Here is a 20591-nt window from a genome sequence, read left to right as displayed (position 1 = left end):
GCGGCAGCACAACATGGTAGCACCACAAAACATGGTACAAACATTATTGGGAACAGACAACAGCACAAAGGGCAAGAAGGTAGAGACAACAATACATCACGCGAAGCAGCCACAACTGTCAGTTAGAGTGTCCATGATTGAGTCTTTGAATGAAGAGATTGAGATAAAACTGTCCAGTTTCAGTGTTTGTTGCAGCTCGTTCCAGTCGCTAGCTGCAGCGACCTGAAAAGAGGAGCGACCCAGGGATGTGTGTGCTTTGGGGACCTTTAACAGAATGTGACTGGGTGTTGCATGTGGAGGATGAGGGCTGCAGTAGATATTTCAGATAGGGCGGGTGAGGCCTAAGAGGGTTTTATAAATAAGCATCAACAACTGGGTCTTGCGACAGGTATAAAGAGATGACCAGTTTACAGAGGAGTATAGAGTGCAGTGATGTGTCCTAAAAGGAGCATTGGTGGCAAATCTGATGGCCGAATGGTAAAGAACATCTAGCCGCTCGAGAGCACCCACCTGTGTATAAATTACGTCTCCGTAATCTAGCATGGGTAGGATGGTCATCTGAATCAGGGTTAGTTTGACAGCTGTGATGAAAGAGGAGCAATTACGATAGAGGAAACCAAGTCTAGATTTAACCTTAGCCTGCAGCTTTGATATGTGCTGAGAGAAGGACAGTGCACCGTCTAGCCATACTCCCAAGTACTTGTATGAGGTGACTACCTCAAGCTCTTAACCCTCAGAGGTAGTAATCACACCTGTGGGGGAACCAAACTATATGACCTTTGTTTTGGAGGTGTTCAGAACAAGGTTAAGGGCAGAGAAAGCTTGTTGGACACTAAGAAAGCTTAGTTGTAGAGCGTTTAACATAAAATTCGGGCTGGGGCCAGCTGAGACTGTATAATCTGCATATAAATGGATGAGAGAGCTTCCTACTGCTTGAGCCATGTTATTGATGTAAATTGAGAAGAGCGTGGAGCCTAGGATCGAGAGTTGGGGTACTCCCTTGGTGACAGTGGCTGGGACAGCAGATGTTCTGACTTTATAAACTGCACTCTTTGAGAGAGGTAGTTAGCAAACCAGGCCAAAGACCCCTCAGAGACACCAATACTCCTTCCGGCCCACAACAATGGAATGGTCTACCATATCAATATATTTGGTCAAGTCAATAAAAATACCTAACTAAATACCTAACTAAATGCTTGTGTTTCTAGCTCCAACAGTGCAATAATACCTAACTAAATGCTTGTGTTTCTAGCTCCAACAGTGCAGTAATACCAAACTAAATGCTCGTGTTTCTAGCTCCAACAGTGCAGTAATACCTAACTAAATGCTTGTGTTTCTAGCTCCAACAGTGCAGTAATACCAAACTAAATGCGTGTTTCTAGCTCCAACAGTGCAATAATACCAAACTAAATGCTTGTGTTTCTAGCTCCAACAGTGCAATTATACCTAACTAAATGCTTGTGTTTCTAGCTCTAACAGTGCAATAATACCAAACTAAATGCTTGTGTTTCTAACTCTAACAGTGCAATAATACCTAACTAAATTCTTGTGTTTCTAGCTCTAACAGTGCAATAATACCTAACTAAATGCGTGTGTTTATAGCTCCAACAGTGCAATAATACCTAACAATACAAAACAATACACAAAAATCCCCAAAATAAAAAGAAAGGAATTAAGAAATATCAGAAAGAGCAACGTCAGAGTCCAGAATTTAAATATATATGTATGATGATGGTGTGTATAGACAGTATATGAATCGAAAATGTGTACAGCAGGAGTTGTTTTGGATGAGCCTTGACTAGAATACAGTATATACATATGAAGTGGGTAAAACACTATGTAAACATTATTAAAGTGACCAGTGTTCAATAGCTATGTACACAGGGCAGCAGTCTCTAAAACTAGTGGACACTACATAACTTAAAAAATCTAACATTACTGAGCGTCTCACTTTAAACTACCGTCTTTCCTGTAGTTTGTTGTGTTGTTGCCAACGTAGTGGTGCTAACCGATGTGACACTAACCGATGTGACACAGATGGTGGGCAAATACTACAAGATTCTTCACTTGAATGTGATGATTCTTGATACCACGCTGTCTCGCGAAAAACAATGTTGTGATTAGATTTTAACGTGCCTACGAGCTGTGGCTCACAGCAGACTCATAAACGTTCAGTCAGACATTCACGCTTGCCATACACATGTCACGTCCTGACCAGTAAAAAGGCTTATTTGTCATTATAGTTGGTCAGGGCGTGGCAAGGGGGTGTTTGTTTTGTGTGTTTGGGTATTGTGGGTTTAGGTTCTAGTTTTCCTATTTCTATGTTTAATCTAGCTTTTCTATTTCTATGTGAGTATTGGCAATGACCTCCAATTAGAGGCAGCTGGTTGTTGTTGGCTCTAACTGGAGGCTATATTTAGTTGTGTTTGTTTTCACTTGTGGTTGTTTCTAGTATAGTCTGTGCACCTTACTGGACTGTTTTTGTCGTTTGTTTATTTTGATTAAGTGATTTCTTTAATAAAATAAGAAGATGGGCACTTTACCCGCAGTGCCTTGGTCTGTCCTTTACGACGCATGTGACAACAGTTGAAATATCAAATAATTTTGAAATGAAAAACAATGCTTGCAAAATTCAGAGCTGTAAGGGTTTTACACCTTAGCTTTGGTTAAAGGCAAGTACAAACGCATACCAGTAGTCCTGCTCTAGTCTATATATTCATACCAGTAGTAGTCATTAGTCCTGCTTTAATCTATATATTCATACTAGTAGTAGTCATTAGTCCTGCTCTAGTCTATATATTCATAGTAGTAGTCATTAGTCCTGCTCTAGTCTATATATTCATACCAGTAGTAGTCATTAGTCCTGCTGTAGTCTATATATTCATACCAGTAGTAGTCATTAGTCCTGCTCTAGTCTATATATTCATACCAGTAGTAGTCATTAGTCCTGCTCTAGTCTATGTATTCATACCAGTAGTAGTCATTAGTCCTGCTCTAGTCTATATATTCTGGTTGATGTGAAACAACATCATCATCTCACTGGCTTCTTCTCTGACGAGCTCTCATTGGCTGTTGCTGATTACTGTTCTCAAAACGTGTCGTCACTCTCACACCTCAAGAGCATTCCAGATTTTGTGCCGATAAAATCAAACGTTTGAAAATATCGGGGACGTCCTAGACTGCTCAAAGACGAGATCGGTAGCCCTCAGTTTGTGTCTTTGACCCTCTCACATCATCAGTGACAGCCATGCGCCCCGAGTAGGCACCGACATGGGGGATTTTGTCTCCGATCTCTAAAACTTGTCTGGGACAGCTAAATCGTGGCCAAAGTCGTGTCGTGTACACCCGGCTTAAGGTGCAGGGTAGAGTACCGGGTGGTAGCCAGCTAATGACAGTTTCTAAGTTCAGGGTAGGGTATTGGGTGGAGACCGGCTAGTGACAGTGACTAAGTTCAGGACTAAGAGTACTGGGTGGAGGCCGGCTAGTGACAGTGACTAAGTTCAGGGCAGGGTACTAGGTGGAGGCCGGCTTGTGGTGGTGGCTGTTTAACAGTCTGATGGCCTGGAGATAGAAGCTGTTTCTCAGTCTTTCCGTCCCAGATTTGATGCACCTGTACTGTCTCTGCCTTCTAGATGGCAGTGGGGTGAACAGGCCGTGGCTCGGGTGGCTGAGGTCCTTGATGATATTCTTGGCCTTCCTGTGACACCGAGTGCTGTAGGTGTCCTGGAGGACAGGCAGTGTGAACCCGGTGATGTGTTGGGCTGACCACACCACCCTCTGGAGAGCCCTGCGGTTGCAGACGGTGCAATTGTCGCACCAGGCGGTGGTACAGCCCGATAGGATGCTCTCAATGGTGCATCTGTCTTAGGGACCAAGCCAAATTTCTTCAGCCTCCTGAGTTTGAAGAGGCGCTGTTGCACCTTCTTCACCACACTGTCTGTGTGGATGGACCATTTCAGGTTGTCTGTGATGTGCACGCCGAGGAACTTGAAGCTTTTCACCTTCTCCACCATCGATTTAGATGGGGCGTGCTTTCTCTGTTGTCTCCTGAAGTCCACCATCAGCTCCTTTGTTTTGTTGACATTGAGGGAGAGGTTATTTTCCTGGCACCACTCCGCTGGGGCCCTCACCTCCTCCCTGTAGGCTGTCTCATCATTGTTGGTAATCAAGCCTACCACTGCTGTGTCGTCTGTAAACTTGATGATTGAGTTGGAGGCGTGCAAGGCCACACAGCCATGGGTGAACAGGGAGCACAGGAGGGGCTGTGTGGGGCCCCTGTGTTGAGGGTCAGCATAATGTAAGTGTTTTTGCCTACCTTCACCACCTGGGGTCGGCTCGTCAGGACGTCCAGGACCCAGTTGCACAGGGCGGGGTGTGCAGAAAGAGCCATCTTTTTTGGTTGTTAAGTATTTGATAAAAGGTGTGAATCTTGAAAGTGCTTTCTGATGTCACTGTTTATGTATATGTGTGTGAAAGGGAGAGGGGGAGGGAGAGAGAGAGAGAGAGAGAGAGAGGTTAGATAGGTAGGTGTGTGTGTTGGTGATGTGTTCTGTATCTATCCCTGGGTTTAACAGGACTGTATCCTTTATGGTGCAGACTGTAGCTGCTGGCCATGCATTTCCGTCTTGTTGGGATCCCAATGTAAGGTGGGATTCTAGACTGTGATGTCACTGTGTGGGGGTGTATGAGAATACTGGTGGTGGTCGTGGTGTTCGCGGTTTGGTTGGAAATGTGACCTTTGGGCTCTGTTGGCTTGTCATCCACCCCTTTCCAACTCCTCCTCTCCCCTCCTCCTCTCACCCACAGCCAAGAGGTATAGCTGCACATTCACATTCTGCAAAGTGGTTCAAAGTCCCTGCCTACCGGGCAAAACAGAGGGCCACAATGGAAATAGAAAAGAAAAACTGTTATCCTTGATGATTTAAAATACTTTGCATCTACATGTGTGGTGGAATTGTGTTTTTAAATGATCAAATAAATCAAATAAAATTAAAAAAGTTTTGTTCACACAGTTTCAGCAGCTGAAGACAAAGCCTAACATTATTGCTACACCAAACAATGGGGAGCCTAACATTACTGCTACACCAAACAATGGGGAGCCTAACATTACTGCTACACCAAACAATGGGGAGCCTAACATTACTGCTACACCAAACAATGGGGAGCCTAACATTACTTCTACACCAAACAATGGGGAATCTAACATTACTGCTACACCAAACAATGGGGAACCTAACATTACTGCTACACCAAACAATGGGGAGCCTAACATTACTGCTACACCAAACAATGGGGAACCTAACATTACTGCTACACCAAACAATGGGGAGCCTAACATTACTGCTACACCAAACAATAGGGACAAAGCCTAACATTACTGCTACACCAAACAATGGGGAGCCTAACATTACTGCTACACCAAACAATGGGGAATCTAATATTACTGCTACACCAAACAATGGGGAGTCTAACATTACTGCTACACCAAACAATGGGGAATCTAATATTACTGCTACACCAAACAATGGGGAGTCTAACATTACTGCTACAACGAACAATGGGGAATCCTAATATTACTGCTACACCAAACAATGGGGACAAGGCCTAACATTAACGCTACACCAAACAATGGGGAATCTAACATTACTGCTACACCAAACAATGGGGACAAAGCCTAACATTACTGCTACACCAAACAATGGGGACAACGTCTAACATTACTGCTACACCAAACAATGGGGACAATCCTAACATTACTTCTACACCAAACAATGGGGACAAGGCCTAACATTAACGCTACACCAAACAATGGGGAATCTAACATTACTGCTACACCAAACAATGGGGACAAAGCCTAACATTACTGCTACACCAAACAATGGGGACAAAGCCTAACATTACTGCTACACCAAACAATGGGGACAAAGCCTAACATTACTACTACACCAAGCAATGGGGACAAAGCCTAACATTACTGCTACACCAAACAATGGGGACAAGCAGGAAATATAATCTTAGTGTTTCAAGCATGAGCGGCACCTGAGACAAATTGAAAAGACAGAGAAACTTTAGACATTCCCCTTCTATTCACCATCTCTGTCCCTGTGTGACCATCTCTGTCCCTGTGTGACCATCTCTGTCCCTGTGTGACCATCTCTGTCCCTGTGTGACCATCTCTGTCCCTGTGTGACCATCTCTGTCCCTGTGTGACCATCTCTGTCCCTGTGTGACCATCTCTGTCTCTGTGTGACCATCTCTGTCCCTGTGTGACCATCTCTGTCTCTGTGTGACCATCTCTGTCCCTGTGTGACCATCTCTGTCTCTGTGTGACCATCTCTGTCTCTGTGTGACCATCTCTGTCCCTGTGTGACCATCTCTGTCTCTGTGTGACCATCTCTGTCCCTGTGTGACCATCTCTGTCCCTGTGTGACCATCTCTGTCCCTGTGTGACCATCTCTGTCTCTGTGTGACCATCTCTGTCCCTGTGTGACCATCTCTGTCTCTGTGTGACCATCTCTGTCCCTGTGTGACCATCTCTGTCTCTGTGTGACCATCTCTGTCCCTGTGTGACCATCTCTGTCCCTGTGTGACCATCTCTGTCCCTGTGTGACCATCTCTGTCCCTGTGTGACCATCTCTGTCTCTGTGTGACCATCTCTGTCCCTGTGTGACCATCTCTGTCTCTGTGTGACCATCTCTGTCCCTGTGTGACCATCTCTGTCTCTGTGTGACCATCTCTGTCCCTGTGTGACCATCTCTGTCTCTGTGTGACCATCTCTGTCCCTGTGTGACCATCTCTGTCCCTGTGTGACCATCTCTGTCCCTGTGTGACCATCTCTGTCCCTGTGTGACCATCTCTGTCCCTGTGTGACCATCTCTCTCTCTGTGTGACCATCTCTGTCCCTGTGTGACCATCTCTGTCCCTGTGTGACCATCTCTCTCTCTGTGTGACCATCTCTGTCCCTGTGTGACCATCTCTGTCTCTGTGTGACCATCTCTCTCTCTGTGTGACCATCTCTGTCCCTGTGTGACCATCTCTGTCCCTGTGTGACCATCTCTGTCCCTGTGTGACCATTGCTCAATGACAGTGAAGGCCTAGATTCAATATGGAGTGCGGAGGGTCTGCGCTAACACGTAATTTAAATTTAAAGGAAATGTTCCCACGTTCCTGCATCCAGGAGATATTTCTTCTTTTCAAAGGTTGTATGGGACTCCGTTCCTATACAGTTCCTGCCCAGAGAAATGACTGTGTTCCTGTGATGTTGCGTCATGTTATTTGCCGGGCAGCACATCTGAGCGGCTTGAGGCTTCTATGGGTACTTTCCATCTCACTCCCTGAATGTGTGTGAGTTAGAGTGTGTGTGTGTGTGTGTGTGTGTGTGTGTGTGTGTGTGTGTGTGTGTGTGTGTGTGTGTGTGTGTGTGTGTGTGTGTGTGTGTGTGTGTGTGTGTGTGTGTGAGAGCTATGTGTGTTTGTTTGTGTGTGTGTGAGCACGCTTATGTGTGTGACTCAAGGCGTGTTGTTGACATGAACCTGTATGCCTGCCCGTCAGAAGAGGAAGTGAAATGTTTGACTGCATTGCAAATCACATAATGCCTCTGAATGGAACATCACACCAGGGACCAGGTCTCTGACTAATTATTATTCTGATTGTCTGGGTGTGTTAATCAAACAGAATTTTCATTATGTTTTAATAGATTAAAAAAAGTATTTTAGTTTTTTCATGTTTTCTAATACAATGCATTCTTATGATGTTATAACTAATGTACCGTTAAGTCATATCAGGTCAGACCGATAAACAATGGGGGGAAACGTTTCTGGTAAACTACACACATTAAACTACATACTACAATTACTGTTCCCTTGCCACTGTCTCCAGTCCTGGCCTCGCAAGCATCTAGAAGATCATAACGGTTATAATCTGTGTCCCAAATGGCACCCTATTCCTTATATAGTGCACTACTTTTGACCAGGGCCCTATGCTCCTATGATCCCTATGCTATAGGGCTTTGGTCAAAAGTAGTGCACTATACAGAGAATAGGGTTCCATTGGGAACACACACACTGTACCTGGTGCCACATGAATGGGATTTCCCCCATGCTCTGAAATCTGAGATAAATGTTGTGTGAGCTATACTTAAAATGTACTGCAAGAAGACTGGAAAGGGCAGGAACACACACATTATAATAATCACTTTCCATTTCAGATTAAGAATTTTGACCTCGTCATATTTTCCAGGCAGCGCTCATTGAAAATAAATGTTGATCTATATTATTGTTGATATTGGAATATTTTTGGCTTATTTTCAAGCCATAAGTACTTTAAAAAAAGATTTTCAGATTCCCTTTTCATGCAAATAAATCCGAATAATAACTTTTCTGGATAAAGTGCCATCCAGATGCACTGATTCGTGGAGGAAAACAATTGTAAATCCACCTGATAATGTGACTGATTGTCTAGAGACTATTGTGTTGGAGAGATACTATAGTGTTATGGATACAGGTATCCTCTGTGTATTTAGTTTTTATTTAGTTTTCTCTCCTTCTGTCCTAGTCACAGGTGGCAGCAATCAGTCGCCAATCAGTCATCAATCTGAAGACACACCTCCTCCTGTTTCCATTACCCAATCACATCCCCTTTCCCTTGGTTTAAAAACCCATTCAGTTGTTTTCCCAATCTCTCTTTCTTTCTCTCTCTCCCTCTTTTGATAGAGCAATCTCTCTCTCTCCCTCTTTTGATAGAGCAATCTTCTCTCTCTCTCCCTCTTTTGATAGAGCAATCTCTTTCTCTCTCCCTCTTTTGATAGAGCAATCTCTCTCTCTGCCTCTTTTGATAGAGCAATCTCTCTTTCTCTCTCTCCCTCTTTTGATAGAGCAATCTCTCTTTCTTTCTCTCTCTCCCTCTTTTGATAGAGCAATCTCTCTTTCTTTCTTTCTCTCCCTCTTTTGATAGAGCAATCTCTCTTTTTGTATTTTGGTGCCTACATCTCATGTTGTCTTTATCCTGTGAGTATGTGCTGTTGTGGTGTATGACTGTTTGTTTGTTGGTGGGAAAAGGGGATACCAAGTCGCCCATGGGCCTACATTACCCGTAGGAAAACATTGTCTAACCCTAGTTAGAACTGGGCGGACCACCCACTGTATTTTATTGGTTAGTTAGCTAGCTGTGCTTGAAGCAGGTAGACTAGCTTTAGGTTTTTTTGATATTTATTATTTCTTTCCTTGGGTCCAGCTCAGCCCCTTTTTCCCACACCCCCATTACCGTGTGTTTAAAATAAACCTAAAGTGTTTGACGGTAGGTTTTAAGCTGTCTGTGGATTTCTTCTAGTTCTCACTGTTCCTTTTCACTGTTATGATTTGCATGAAATATGTTACGGGTCTCGTTTCCATCACCCCCTAGACTGCAGGGCCAAAGGGGTTCGTAACATATAGCTTGAATCATACAAGTCTTTGCCCTGCTTCTGTTATAATGTTCAGTGAGGAGAGATGCTCGAGGAAACTTCCTGATCTGACGTGATTGGGATATGTTGGGGGGGGGTGAGGAAGACTGGAAGAGGGAGGAGAGAAAGCAGAGGAGGAGGAGTGTTACTGGAAATAGGTGGAGGAGCAGGTCAGTCAGGTATATTACATCCCCTCTGGTTGTGTTCCAGGAAATGGGGAACACACACACACACAGGCAGACACACACACACACACACACACACACACACACACACACACACACACAGGCAGAGACACACACACAGGCAGACACACACACACACACAGGCAGACACACACACACACACAGGCAGACACACACACACACACACACACAGGCAGACACACACACACAGGCAGAGACACACACACACACACACACACACACACACACACACACACACACACACACACAGGCAGAGACACACACACACAGGCAGACCACACACACACACACACACACACACACACACAGGCAGAGACACACACACACACAGGCAGAGACACACACACACACAGGCAGAGACACACACACACACAGGCAGATATAAACACACACACACAGGCAGAAACACACACACACACACAGGCAGAGACACACACACACAGGCAGAGACACACACACACACACAGGCAGAGACACACACACAGGCAGACACACACACACACACAGGCACACACACACACACAGGCAGACACACACACAGGCAGACACACACACAGGCAAACACACACACAGGCAAACACACACACAGGCAAACACACACACAAGAAAGCGCGCGCACCTACATACATACACACACATACAAAGAACGCACTTACCAACACACCTACACACACACCTATGAGTGGGCTGGCCTAATGACATAGTTACATAACAAACTGAAATATTTGCATCAGAACTGTGATGCTACAATTCATGCCTCATGTTTCCCTGTGTATACCCTGACCTTCTCTGTAAGGAGATCACAGAGGAACGGACTAGATTCTTTCATGTTGTAGTACAACTTCCTGCTGCTGATGACATGTTGTAATGTGTGAGCCATATACAGTATGTCTCACCTATCCACCTCATTACACTACTTTTGATTAGTGATTACATTACGCTGGTAGTTAAATGGAAATAGACAGGTCTCACCTATCCACCTCATTACACTACTTTTGATTAGTGATTACATTACGCTGGTAGTTAAATGGAAATAGACAGGTCTCACCTGTCCACCTCATTACACTACTTTTGATTAGTGATTACATTACGCTGGTAGTTAAATGGAAATAGACAGGTCTCACCTATCCACCTCATTACACTACTTTTGATTAGTGATTACATTATGCTGGTAGTCAAATGGAAATAGACAGGTCTCACCTATCCACGTCATTGAGTTGTTATTTGAATTTAATTAAGAGGGAAGACAAAACATCCAAACTGAATTCATGTTAAGTTGACTGCCTGATGTTCACACTGTAGTGTACAGTTGTAAACAACCTGGTTTCAAACCCAAATGTTATCCCACTGAGCTAAAGCCTGATCGTAGCTCTTGAAGCTGCCATGAGTCGTCAAGTCTCGGAGGCAGGGTTACATTACCGTGAGTTGTAGTGTACACATGAACCAAAAGCAAAAGCCTTGGTGCAGGATGCTAGTTCAGTATCCTCTCTGTGAGGTTAGCTAGCTTTAGCCTGCCCTGTCACCACAGTGCGTAGTGGTGTGTTACAGAGAGACAGGCAGGATGCTACGTTTTTCTACAGCATTTCATCTCAGGTGTTGATAAGAAAGAACAACACACACATCCAGAAAACATGTCCTGTATTCACAGGTAATGACGTCCCTGTGTTTCTGATATGGACCAGCAGAAAGTACCTTATCCATGCGTTAAAGCCATCCCTTATGTGAAAAGAATCTCAGGTGTGGTGTATGTCATTTAGCAGAAACTGTCATTCACGTTAGGATCGGGGCGAGGGGAGGGCTTTGCTGTCATGTATGCAACACAACCTCCAAAGAGTTCAAATGGAGACTTTTGCCATAACTTCAGGCAACAGAGATTATGAAGTGTGTTGCCCTTTTAATTATGGAATGTGTTGCCTTTTTAATAACAGAGTATTTTGCATCTGTTAGCTGTCAGTCAAACTGAGCAAAAAGGGAAATCGAAACGTACTTTTGGCATTAATACCGAGTGGTTAAGGTTAGGGTTTGGGATGGGGTTTGGGATGGGGTTAAACTTAAGGTTAAGGTTAGGGTTTGGGATGGGGTTAAACTTAAGGTTAGGCATTAATTCCAAGTGTTTAAGGTTAGGATTAAGGGTTGCTAGATTGAACCTGCGATGCTCGGAGCCGTAGCTAGCAGTTTAAGCCCATCTTCAACAGATAACAGGTAACAGGCACTCTTGTTGCCCCTAATGGATGGTTGGAAATTGCCATGAAAAGACCATGCCATAACTTCACTATTCCAGAAATGGCTAGACAGTGTATTATAGACTGGTGTTTGGGCTGCATATACATTCTGTAAGAACCATATTTTCTATGTAGGCTACTTACAATTCTGAACCCTAGGCTAGCTGTTGAAACATTTGCAAAAACACTAGCGCAAATGCTTTTTGAGGGCCAAGTATAGCCTTTTTGAGAAGGAAAAGTATCATTTTGCATCAAAAGGAACCAGAGAGGAGACAGTTAATAACAGGTATTGTGCTTTGCATAGATACAATCTGATTCAATCCTCTCTCTCGCTCTCTTTCTCTTCCCCTCCCCTCATGTTGTTTATTGATACAGTAGTGTCTCTGAAAAGCTGTGACACAGACCTGAGGAGATAGGAGTGGAGACTCCCGTCAGACAGACAGCTCTTGATGAGAGCCACAGACTCAGGTAGCATCGCAGAATTTCTCAGCAACTCAATCTTCAAAGAGAAAGCGAAAAAGAGTGAAGAGGAGTGCTGATCTAGGATCAGGTCCCCCTGTTCATATCATCTTATTCATTATGATCTAAAGGACACAACTGATCCTAGATCAGTACACAACTTTAATTGACTCTTTGTGAATATGGGTAAACGCATTATAATAGTAATGATTTAAAAGGCAAAACTGATCCCAAATCAGCTACTCTGAGCTTTGTGAATACAGGCCCTGACCTGACTCAACCTCTCCTCAGGGGAAGGGGTAGGCGAGGGAGTGTATGTGACACAAGGGAAAGAACACAACTTTGTGTTGACATCGTCACAATCGTGATGTGTTTGAATCATCACTCTAGGCCCAACAAATGAAACCTTTTGTGACATTAGCCAGGTTTTCATACAATTGGCAACAGATTTTCTTTCAAATATTAAAAAATATACATAAAGAAAATATGCGCATTTCCACCAAACGGACTTCTTGCAGATAAAAAACCAGTGTGTGATTATGTAGTGCACACACAATGTACTTTTTCGCTTAAGTTTTCATGTACCGAATAACAATCTACTGTTCAATGTGTTTCCATCACATTTTGTTACAAAAAAACAGCTAAGTAAAATATCAAATGTTCTTCTGCCTACTCTGTCTGGGCTTGGTATGCGAGTTCTAGCCAGGGTAGGCTCTGTGGGTAGGTTAGTCTACATGAAGACATTATGGATAAGAGCAAGAATTTTTTATTTGTCTAAACGGCAATCAAGCATTGATCATCAAGCCACCAGTATAAGAACCTCAGCATTTATTGGAAAGGAGCATCAAGCTCCTACTGTGCCCTTTCACCACCCTTTGAAGTTCATCATAACTTATTCCATATGTAGCCTAATTTAAACTGCATGGTTTCCAGAGTGGTAGTGGGACAATGTCATCACATGACTCCAAGTTTACTTCGACATGATGGTAATTATATCAATATTTGCGTAGAAAAACCTTTCCACTGCCAATTCCCGCATAATACATTTTACCTACACAAAAAGATCCCACCATGTCAATCGAACTAATTATTTGTTGGTATTTATATAATTGTACTGAAAATTCATGTTTCCATCACAGCTGTCCTGATTGTTTTTTATAAGGTATGACTTTAGTCGCATAAAAACTGTGGCTGGAAACGTCGTTACAGTTGACGATGACAAAATAACATTAGGGAACTGAGGCTAGCCTAGGGGATGACTTTGGCAACAGTATTTAATAGAAAGCATTATGGGAAAGCTTTATGTTGAGTCATTACATTTGATTATGGTGCCTCATTTTTTACGTAAATTAGATTTTTTTTTACCTTTATTTAACGTAGGCAAGTCAGTTAAGAACAAATTATTATTTACAATGACAGCCTAGTAACAGTGGGTTAACTTCCTTGTTCAGGGGCAGAACCACAGATTTTTACCTTGTCAGCTGGAGATTCGATTCAGCAACCGTTCGGTTACTGGCCCAACGCTCTAACTTCTAGGCTACCTGCTGGTTACTGGCCCAACGCTCTAACCACTAGGCTACCTGCTGGTTACTGGCCCAACGCTCTAACCACTAGGCTACCTGCTGGTTACTAGTCCAACACTCTAACCACTAGGCTACCTGCTGGTTACTGGCCCAACGCTCTAACCACTAGGCTACCTGCTGGTTACTGGCCCAACCCTCTAACCACTAGGCTTCCTGCTGGTTACTGGTCCAACGCTCTAACTTCTAGGCTACCTGCTGGTTACTGGCCCAACGCTCTAACCACTAGGCTACCTGCTGGTTACTGGTCCAACGGTCTAACCACTAGGCTACCTGCTGGTTACTGGTCCAACGCTCTAACCACTAGGCTACCTGCTGGTTACTGGTCCAACGCTCTAACCACTAGGCTACCTGCTGGTTACTGGTCCAACGCTATAACCACTAAGCTACCTGCTGGTTACTGGCCCAACGCTCTAACCACTAGGCTACCTGCTGGTTACTGGCCCAACTCTCTAACCACTAGGCTTCCTGCTGGTTACTGGTCCAACGCTCTAACCACTAGGCTACCTGCTGGTTACAGGTCCAACGCTCTAACCACTAGGCTACCTGCTGGTTACTGGTCCAACGCTCTAACCACTATGCTACCTGCTGGTTACTGGTCCAACGCTCTAACCACTAGGCTACCTGCTGGTTACTGGTCTTTCAGACGCTCTAACCACTAGGCTACTTTTTTCTGTGCTGGTTACTGGTCCAACGCTCTAACCACTAGGCTACCTGCTGGTTACTGGTCCAACGCTCTAACCACTAGGCTACCTGCTGGTTACTGGTCCAACGCTCTAACCACTAGGCGACCTGCTGGTTACTGGTCCAACGCTCTAACCACTAGGCTACCTGCTGGTTACTGGCCCAACGCTCTAACCACTAGGCTACCTGCTGGTTACTGGCCCAACTCTCTAACCACTAGGCTACCTGCTGGTTACTGGCCCAACTCTCTAACCACTAGGCTACCTGCTGGTTACTGGTCCAACGCTCTAACCACTAGGCTACCTGCTGGTTACTGGCCCAACGCTCTAACCACTAGGCTACCTGCTGGTTACTGGTCCAACGCTCTAACCACTAGGCTACCTGCCGCCGGTCGATGAACCTTCCAGTAACATTAGTTAGGCAATAATTGATTGGATGTTAAGATATTTCATCTGTTCATTAGTGGGAAATAGCCTCTTATCACATAGACAGAGGTTCTGACTTATGATCGATTACACTATTTCAGCCTGACAACAACAACAACAACTGTAAAATTATATATTAAATGAATGTCCTGTGTCTTCAAAAGGTCATATACAGTCACATCTAATAAAAACAAAACACTAAAACTTTCAGAACTGTTTTGTAATTGTTCTTCAATATTAGCTACCAGAATAGAGGAACCTCTATGCCTAAGTCTTGAATCAACCCACAACCACAATGTGGATGCCAGACAGCTACATCATGAACAAGTTTGTGTTGTAAATTGCACCCTATTCCGTATCAGTGGTGCAAAGTACTTAAGTAAAAATACTTTAAAGTACTACTTAAGTCATTTTTTGGGGTATCTGTACTTTATTATTTATATTTTTGACAAGTTTACTTTTACTTCACTACATTCCTAAAGAAAATGATGTACTTTTTATTCCATACATTTTCCCTGACACCCAAAAGTACTTGTTGTGTTTGAAATGCTCAGCAGGACGGAAATTGCCCAATTCACGCACATATCAAGAGAACATCCCTGGTCATCCCTACTGCCTCTGATCACCGAGGTAAAGCTAGTTTCAAATTGGATATTCGCCTGTCGTTTTCCTTATGTTCACCAACAGCAGTTAGGGACCGTCAATATAGTGACAAACAAATTTTTCAAATTTCAATAGCTCTTTCACCATTATTCCTAAAACTTTAAAAACTGGGTCTAGCTAACCCGATGGCATAGACACAAACTGCACTCTATTTTGTCGATTTACATCTCGCATAATTTTAAATTATTTATTACAATTTTTTAATTTCAATAGCTCTTTCGTCATATGATCTACTGACTTCAAACAAGGTTCAGAATGTCCACTCAGTGGGCCTACACATTGCACACCCTTTAGTTTGTCCATTTTCATTTCACACGTTTTTACATGAATTTTTCAAACTTTCATATTTCAATAGCTACTTGGTCATGTGACCTACTGACTTCAAACAAGGTTCATAATGTCCACCGACTACCCTTCTATATTGCACATGCTTTAGTTTGTCCATTTTCATCTCTCATGATTTTACATGAATTTTTCAAACATTTCAATGTCAACAGCTCCTTGGTCATGTGACCTAACTTCAAACATGGTTCAGAATGTACAGTCAATGGGCCTACACATTGCACACCCTTTAGTTTGTCCATTTTCATCTCACTCAATTTTACATATATATTTTTTTATTTTAAATTTCAATAGCTCCTTGGTCATGTGACCTACTGACTTCAAACAAGGTTCAGAATGTCCACTGACTACCCTTATATAGTCAGTGGACTATAGTTATTCCATTGTACTGGATCTAATACATATTAGCATTTTACATACATTCATAAGTGTAATAATTTGTTATGACATACTGTCACGTCCTGACCATAGAAAGCTGTTATTTTCTATGGTAGAGTAGGTCAGGGCGTGACGGGGGGTGTTCAAGTTTAGTTTTTCTGTTGTCAGGTTCTAGTTTTGTATTTCTATGTTGGGTTTTGTTTGGGATGATCTCCAATTAGAGGCAGCTGGTCATCGTTGTCTCTAATTGGACATCATACTTAAGTAGGGCTTTTTCCACCTGGGTTTGTGGGAGATTGTTTTTGAGTACGTGTATGTTAACTCTGCGTCACGGTTTGTTGTTTTTGTTATTCAGTTTATTTATATGTATTGCATAGTTTCACAGTGTAAATAAAATGTGGAATGACACACACTGCACTTTGGTCCGCTCATTCCTACGACAACCGTGACAGAATCTCCCACCACCAAAGGACCAAGCAGCGTGGTATGGACCAGTGGACTATTGAGGAGAAAAGGAGGAGTATATCCAGGGCTTTGGAGGATTTAGGGGCAGGAGAAAAGCGCCTCCCATGGGAACAGGTGGAGGCAGCGAGAGCACGGCAACAAGGGAAGCACGAGAGGCAGCCCCCAAATTTATTTTGAGAGGGGGGACACACGGGGAGATTGGCAGAGTCAGGTTGGAGACCTGAGCCAACTCCTCGTGCTTACCGTGAGGTGCGTGTCACCAGTCTGGCGCCACCTGTGCCAGCCCCACGCATCAGGTCTCTAGTGCGCCTGCTCAGTCCGGTGGGTCCTGTTCCTGCTCCTCGCACTCGCCCTGAGGTGCGTGTTACCAGTCTGGCGCCACCTGTGCCAGCCCCACGCATCAGGCCTCCAGTGTGTCTTCCCAGTCCGGAGCTTCTGGCGACGTCTCCCAGTCCGGAGCCTCTGGCGACGTTCCCCAGTCCGGTGAGACCTGTTCCGGCTCCACGTAAGAAGCCTCCAGTGATGATCCATGGTCCGAAGCCTCCAGTGATGATCTATGGCACGAAGTCTGTAGGGATGATCCATGGCCCGAAGCCTGTAGGGATGATCCATGGCCCGGAGCCTGTAGGGATGATCCATGGCACAAAGCCTCCAGTGGTGATCCATGGCGCGGAGCCTGCAGTGATGATCCATGGCATGGAGCCTGCAGCGACGGTCCCCAGTCCGGAACCTCCTGAGGCGGTCCGCAGCCCGGAATCTCCTGAGGCGGTCCGCAGCCCGGAACCTCCTGAGGCGGTCCGCAGCCGGAACCTCCTGAGGCGGTCCGCAGCCCGGAACCTCCAGCGGCGGTCCGCAGTACAGAGCCTCCGGCGATGATCTACGGTACGGTGGCACAAAAGCAGAGGGATCAGTGGGCGGCGCGGGGGTTACGCCCCGAACCGGAGCCACCGCCTCTGTTGGAGGATCCGCGGGATGTGAAGGTTCTGCTTGCTGCACCATTTGTCACCCTCCCTAACCCTCCCTTTTTTTTGTTCTTTTGTTGTGTAGGTGAGTACGTGTATGTTAACTCTGCGTCACGGTTTGTTGTTTTTGTTATTCAGTTTATTTATATGTCTTGCATAGTTTCACAGTGTAAATAAAATGTGGAACGACACACACGCTGCACTTTGGTCCGCTCATCCTTTCGACAACCATGACACATGCTGTGAAAAACTCTCTTGGCTGCTGGCTCTGTCACTTCAGACATGCGCAGAGCAGACTGAAAGGGGAAGGGTAGCTCTTGACTTGAACCACAGGGGTTCTCTGTAAAGAGAGAGTAATCCAAAAGGCACAGACACACCCCTTTGACTTTCAATTGGCACCCTTGACCTGTATTTATTCTCTCCTGATTGGTCTACGTGGTGCTTAGTCAATGGGACGGCCCCATCATAACGTTTTTACACAGTCTGGCAGTCTGACTAAAGTGCCAGAGATTTGAGGAGAGACTAGAGGTTGACCGATTAATTGGCATGGCCTATCAACTCCCGAGATTAGGCTGGCAATATGAAGTGCCTATAGGAACATCCAATAGTCAAAGGTATATGAAATACAAATGGTATTGAGAGAAATAGTCGATGCGTTATAATTCCTATAATAACTACAACCTAAAACTTAACTGGGCATATTGAAGAACTGGGAATATTGAACCACCAGCTTTCATATGTTCTGATCAAGGAACTTAAACATTAGCTTTTTTACATGGCACATACTGCACTTTTACATTCTTCTCCAACACTGTGTTTTTGCATTATTTAAACCAAATTGAACATGTTTCATTATTTATTTCAGACTAAATAGATTTTATGTATTATATTAAGTTAAAATAAAAGTGTTCATTGTTCATTCAGTGTTGTTGTACTTGTCATTATTACATATATATATAAAATCACCCGATTAATCGGTATCGGCTTTTTTTGGTCCTCCAATAATCGGTATCGGCGTTGAAAAATCATAATCGGTTGACCTCTAGGAGACACATCCTCCTTTGTATTTATGGGAACAAATGTTTCCTAACACTTTGGATCCTATTCTTGGACAGTTAGAAGACACAATGCATCAATACTTTGCCTTTTTCCTTTATGATTGATATTAATGATGAAAGGAGATATTATCGCTCTCTCTCCTATTGTTGTTGCTGAATAATGGCAAAATAATGGCAAAATAAAAAAACTGTGAAAATAATTACTTAGAACTACCAATTATTATGGATAAATACTAAAGAAAAGGGTAAACACAACACTGGACTGAACCCCCTAATTGTCAAACTAATATTAATGTACAACAATATAGAAGATTCATGACTAGAGGTTATGCAATATGGGTGTATATCCACTGCACTCTTCTTAGGTGTGTAATTGACATGACCAAGGAGCAATTGAAATGTAAAACTATGAAAAATGTACGTTACACTGCATGATTTTACAGCACACAAACAAGTGTGCAATATATAAGGCTAGTCTGTGGACATTCTGAAGTTTGTTTGAGTCCAGTAGGTCGCATGACCAAGGAGCTATTGACATTTTATTTATTGCATATGGTGTATCCTGACGTTTGAGTCAAGTAGCTCACATGACCAAGGAGCTATTGAAATTCAAATGTAAAAAAAAGTTTGTACTTTGTTTACGCTCCCTAACTAATTCAACTAGGAATACAAAATGCTGCTCACATTTCCACATGTTTATTAGCTTTGGAAAGTGAATAAATGTCCAAATCGTGAAAATAAGACTTGTGCAATGTTGTGCACATTTTTTCCAACATTATAACACTTATTTGGTGTCTGTGGCTCAAGTGGTTTGAAAGCTATTGAGGTTTGAAAGTGCGACTATCTGTTGAATATCCAACTTCAACTGTCTTTACCTCGGCCCTCTGATCTGACTCGCTAAACACAAATGCTTTGTTTATAAGTTACGTCTGAGTGTTGGAGTGTGTTCCTGCCTATCCGTAAATTAAAAAAATAAACAAGAAAATGGTGCCGTCTGGTTTGCTTTATATAAGGAATTTGAAAGGATTTCTACGTTTACTTTTGACACTTAAGAACATTTTAGCAATTACATTTACTTTTGATACTTAAGTATATTTAAAAGCAAATACGTTTAGACTTTTACTCAAGTAGTATTTTACTGGGTGACTTTCACTTTTACTTGAGTCATTTTCTACTAAGGTATCTTTATTTTTACTCAAATATGACAATTGGGTACTTTTCCCACCACTATGCACTACTTTTGACCAGAGCCCAACTAGGCTTCAACTCTACAAGCCCTGGTCAAATGTAGTGCACTACATAGGGAATAGGGTACCATTTGGGATGCATTACAAGAAAATAAAAAAAGTGTTTTAAAAAGCATGACTGGAAATTTGGACAGTGGGGTGGTTAAAAACACTGTATCCATTTACCAAAACATCCAGCATTGCATCACCACGGATGACTATTGCCCCATCCAAAGACAGGAATGGTGAACACTGGTTTACTGTAAATCATGCAATAGGCAACTTTAAGGCAACCAAAAAAAAGTGAGCATGAATATAACCACAGTAGAGCTACGGGATTGGCTGTCCGGCCTCCAGAAAGAACCTGTGTCTAACAAGGACAGACTCACGAGGACAACATCTTGCTATTGGTAAAAGATATTGTGAACATTGTTACATTAGAGCCGCCCTTTAATATCTTTCACATGTTAGATCAAAGGAGA

Source organism: Salmo salar, unplaced genomic scaffold (genome assembly GCF_905237065.1).
Source record: "Salmo salar unplaced genomic scaffold, Ssal_v3.1, whole genome shotgun sequence".
In the NCBI taxonomy this organism is placed as follows: Eukaryota; Metazoa; Chordata; class Actinopteri; order Salmoniformes; family Salmonidae; genus Salmo; species Salmo salar.
This window is presented reverse-complemented; position numbering follows the sequence as displayed.